The following is a 5,246-nucleotide window of genomic DNA, read 5'->3' on the forward strand; positions in this document are numbered from 1 at the left end:
AGAGGAATAAGTGATTTATCTCAAGGTCACACTGCTGTTTAAGTGGCAGAATGCTCGGACCAGGCCCATGGCTTTTCCCGCCACTTCCTGCCGCCTCAAATGGATATAGCATATGTTACTTCTTAGACCGCATGTCCCAGAGCCTTACACATTCACAACTTTGTATTTGTTGCCGATCCCCCCCACCAGCCCCCCCACCGTTAGCTCACAGGGGATAAAACATATGGACCACTTCTTCTACATGATCACATCCTCTAAAGAAACAAGCAACCAAGCAAGCAAACCAAAAAGTCTACTGGACACTTCGAGGGTCTTCTCAGCTTTGAGGCCAGATCAGAACTCCTCTAATCAGCCACTTCCTCTCGGTTCTCTCGAGAGCTCCAAATTGGATTAATATCTTATCTGATCTGTAAGTGCTTTTTCGTCTTAGTGAGCAAACTTACCCAGGTTTTCCCAGCTTAAAGGCTGCCAATCTCTTGGTGAAGTCAAAGTAGTAATTTTCTTATTCTGTTACTAGCTCTATTGGGTTAACTCAGATTAGGAAAAATTATCACCTTGTTTTTAAAGAACTCTAATTTCACAGGGACCATTGTTATGCTAGTTTCAGGAGTTCTGTCCTCTGAGGTCATGAAATACAGTAGCTGTAAGAGGTGGAAGCAATGGATTAGAAGAGAAAAATGAGATCGCCCTCCTCTTCCTCTTCATTAGTATCTCCAAAGATCTTGGAGCCCTTGCCAAAAATGTGACTGAGCCCTCACATGGGTTTTCAAATCAGGTTCAATGTTTGCATAAGTTATATGGCCATCTTATCAGTTTGATTTCATATACCCATTGGAGTTCAGCTTGATTTTAGGTTTCTAAAGTTGACTTGGTAATTTCTAATAGATGTCAAATATTACAAAGGTTCAGATGTGGAGCCAAACACATTTGGGCCGCGAGTTTTTGGAAAGCTGGAACTGACTCTCTTGAGAGCTTTCCAGTAGGGATGGGCTAATGTTTCTTTGCCAAGTTTAGAACCAGATCCAAATCTAAGAGGTTTAGGGCTCAGCGCTGGCTGGAATCTTCTGGAAGTTGAGGGGGAGTTGTTTTATTTTCCTCTAATTTAGCAAAAGTCTTCTTAGCTTTCAGAATTATGTCTCAAGGGAACTGTGTATAGATATTCAGTGGCTCTGAGAAAAACTCCCTTAAGTGACTTAATGTGATTTTTAACGTTTTTATGTGTTTGATCCTACACAGGCAAATGCATCTGCATTTCTTATTTTTCACTGTCTTCATGTGATTGGCTAAGTTCTATCACTGAAGAAAACTCACCTCTATACGTGCCTGAGGAGATAGATAATTTCATCTTCCCCCCACCACCCCACTAAAGTTAAAGGTAAATCACTCCTCCGGGGCAAATGGTTTGTGCCCAAAGTTAACACATCCAAGAAAGCAAAAGTTATTCCTTGGTTCCAGGGGAATTATACAAATATCATTTTGTCTGGGCCCCAGTCTCCTCTGTTTATGGAGAAGCTGTGATAGCAAGGGCTGGACTGATTAATGGAATGAATGAGTGGTAGAAAGCAAGGAGTAGCCCCTATGGACTGGACAGGTCAGAGAGGGCTGGGAATCAGGGGACCCAGATTAAAGTCCAAGTTCTGCCACTCATTCGTTCTGATCTCCCTTGCACAGGTTATTTCATTGCTAACCTTAAAGAACAAGATCTGCTGTTATGAAAGTACTACATAATGTAAACATGCAAATACACAAAATCCTGGGAACTATAAAAAAGTGCTTATCCTGAATTTTGTAATCTGCACCCATTTTAGAGAATATGAACTAGGAGCTGCTCACACAACCCAATGTCATTATAGTCCTTTAACATGATGTCGTTTTTAAGGAACAGGATTACTGACAACTATGGAAAGCTTTAAAAAAAAAAAAAAAAACTCCTTCCCAAATGGAACTCTCTGAGTTTCCTTCCCCCCACTAAAAAGATCTCCTTTAAAAGAAAGAGTCTGGAAAAGACCACTGATGATGACTGCCCCAGACTGGCAATGAGCAAGGCCGCACTCTCCTTATTCAGAACCAATTAATATTCATGGAGACCCAACCTTGAAGGGATTTAGCCCCAGCGTTTCATAAAACTGAAGCAATCCATCATCTAAAAGGGCAAAGAGGCAAAATTTCTGAGCACTTTTCCTCAAACTCCATCAGAGAATATAAGCTCAGGTTACTTCCCCTCCCCAGTCGTTCCCTTCTTTATGAAGTGAGGCTATTGTGGGCAACCGGGGTCTTGTAATGCATTTTTGGCGGGCCAAGGCAATACCATGGCTTCAGAAATTCTCCTTAGGAGAAGTTGGCCAGTGTTCTATTGTTTGCATCTGGGACATGGCCAGTGGAGTTCGGACATCTGCCCACTGTGTTAGCTCCATGGGCGCCAGTGGGCTGAAGCTCATTATTCCACTGGGAATTATGCCTCTATTCTTGAGCAAGGGAGTGACTCACCAACAGCCCTCTATCATATCTGACATTTGGAGGATGAAACTCTCTTTTGAGTTCCAAGTTTAGTTGTGAGTAAGTTTCTTATTCTGAACAAGCTGATCCATAAAGGTATTGCCTGACCAAGCTCATGTTTGGTCATCTCACTGGGGTTGCTATCAAGTAGGAAAGTTGGGAATTCCGTTTCTAGACATGGTTCAGATTATACCAATCCAATGGTCAGCGCCCTCTGGCTATAAAGCCGGAAGATAAAAAGAGAAAACAGTTGCTAAAAGAGGCAGTGGGGTAATGCTGATATGGTACAAGAAGGTGACAGATTTCTTAGTCATCATAGTAATTCCAATCTTTTCCTGTCTCTTTTTTTTTTCATTCTAATTGTAACCTATTTCTAGTCCTTTGGGAATCTCAGTAAACATACATACTCTAGTTCCCTATTTCTGTCATTAGCTAATTATGGTCCATTGGAAAAGTAAGTAAACCTAAGATTCAGTATCTGTGCCTCAGAAATGAGGACTGTCTCAGTGTTTGCCTTACCCAATGGCCATATTTTAAATGCTCAGTACAAGGGCATGGTGCCTAATAAGTGCTCAGTAAATGTTAGAGCTAAAAATGGCAGTAGTGCTTACAAACAGCTTTTAGCACAGTATTTAGCAGGTAACAGTGACAGGATACATGATAAGAAGTATTAAGATTATTACACTATTATTTGTTCCAGGTAAAGGGTGAGAAGAATCCAGTTGGCTTCTTTCCTCAGGTCTATTTACAGACTGTTCCCCACTGGGGTCAACACATGGCTTTTGCCAGACCAGGAACTGAGGCTCAGTCTTAAAATACCCTCATCTCTGCTATTCTAAGGCTTGCTCCCTCGTACCTAGCTACCAACATTTTAGTTCTTTAAGGGGTTCTAACCTGGCCTGCATGGCTAACAATAGCCAATAACTTCCAGGAAAACAAAGAGGAGGATATTGAGGTGTTTTGGCCTTTGCAACAAAGAACAGCTGGATCCAATTCAGAGCCTTAACCGAAGAAAGAAAGAATAATGGACAGACAGCCTTCCACTGGTCACGTGTCAGCGACTACAGGCTATGTCTCCACCACCTGCAGGAACGGATTCAAATGGAGCATTTTTATTAAGGAAAATCTTCCTTCCACCAGATCACAGGCAACGACCCAGTGAGAAACCACACCTGAACGGAACTGGCTGACACTACCATCCTGGGATGTTGCAGCAAGGAGTGGCCTTTCGAGTGGAGGGTTCTAGCTTCAAATGTTGACTGCCCCCCTTGGGCAGCTTTACTTATCCTTTCTGTGCTTCAGGTTCTTCATCTTACATAAAGAGGAGAGATTATAATAATTACGTAACACTTGAGGGACTGCTGAGATTTAAATGAGACTGCAGTCAGGAGTAAGTGTTCAACACATGTCAACATGGGTTAGTTCCCTTCCTCTCTCTCAAAACTTTCCTTAGGGTGTCAAGTGAGTATAATGGTGGCAGATGTAAATGGATGCTCAGGGAATGGCACTTTGCTAAACACCAGTAAGGAGTCCCGAGTTCTATGCCCCTGGGAGTGGTACTCCAGTGCTGAGCGCCAGTGAGTGGCTGGAAACCAGTAAGACAGCATCCACTCTGAGCTCAACGCCCACTGTTCCTCTCTCCAGCCTGGAAGGGATTGCCGTGGCCTGCTTATTATTACTTCAACTCCTCCTTCTTCTTCCACATTTCAATGGCTCGTTGGCCTGTCCTTGAGCGTCACGGGGAAGCCCTTCCCACACCCTCTGGGGAGTCTGCAATACAGCCCAGATGCTCTCAAAGATTAGACATACTTTTAAGTCTAGTCTAAAAAAATAGTCCTATCCTTTGTCTCAGGCCATTATTTCTACTCTTACCAATTTTGGAGGATGCAATTTCCCATTCTTCATTTATAATATTCTGCTCAGGGTATTTGTAGATTGTCAGCCTATATATCAAGTTTCCTGCTTGATTACACCATATAAATTCAATTCTATTTATAAGCCAAAGCACTACTGCTAGCATAGGAATTAAATATACCTCTGGTTTGGGAAGCAAACAAAACTCATTTTCTAACTCAGTGTCTCTCTGGATGAAACATTAGCCCCAATCTATAAATTAGAAGTTTTGTACTGCAAAAATCACCTCATTTTGGAGGCAAGAAAGGTAAAGAGCTTTCTTCAAGTGATACTTTCTGGCTAGTGGCAGAATCAAGAGTGGCACACAGGTAGCCTGATTCTCAGGTCAGGTGTCTCTTCACTGTCCTAGGGTGCCTGAGCTGGTGGGGTCACTCACCAGTTAAACTCCTCTGCATCCGACGTAAGTCCTTTGGTGTATGGGCGCCTGCTGGGATCTCCTACTTTCCCTGCACTCTGCTCAGTTTACTGTCCATGGACTACTTTCCATTCCTCCTAACACACCCTGGGGGACTTCTTCCCACTCTCAGGAGAAGCCTGCCTCACCTGACTACCTGGAAAATTCAACTCATCCTCCAACGGCTAACCCGATTTTTTTTCCTGCAACTCTCCCCAACATCCTCAGAAAACTCAGTTTCTCCTTCACCTGTGTGCTAACAGAGTTTTGCTTATTTGTAGAGCACATTGCATTGAATTATAGTTCTTCATGTCTGCCTCTCCACTAGACTGTGAATTTTTCAAGCTTGGGAATTATACTTTATTCATCCTGTGGCCACAGCTCTCCAAAGAGTTTCCAACACACAGTAAGCCTTGATACCTGCCATCGTTTTATTTTGTTT

The sequence above is a fragment of the Suricata suricatta genome, chromosome 17 (assembly GCF_006229205.1).
Source record: "Suricata suricatta isolate VVHF042 chromosome 17, meerkat_22Aug2017_6uvM2_HiC, whole genome shotgun sequence".
In the NCBI taxonomy this organism is placed as follows: Eukaryota; Metazoa; Chordata; class Mammalia; order Carnivora; family Herpestidae; genus Suricata; species Suricata suricatta.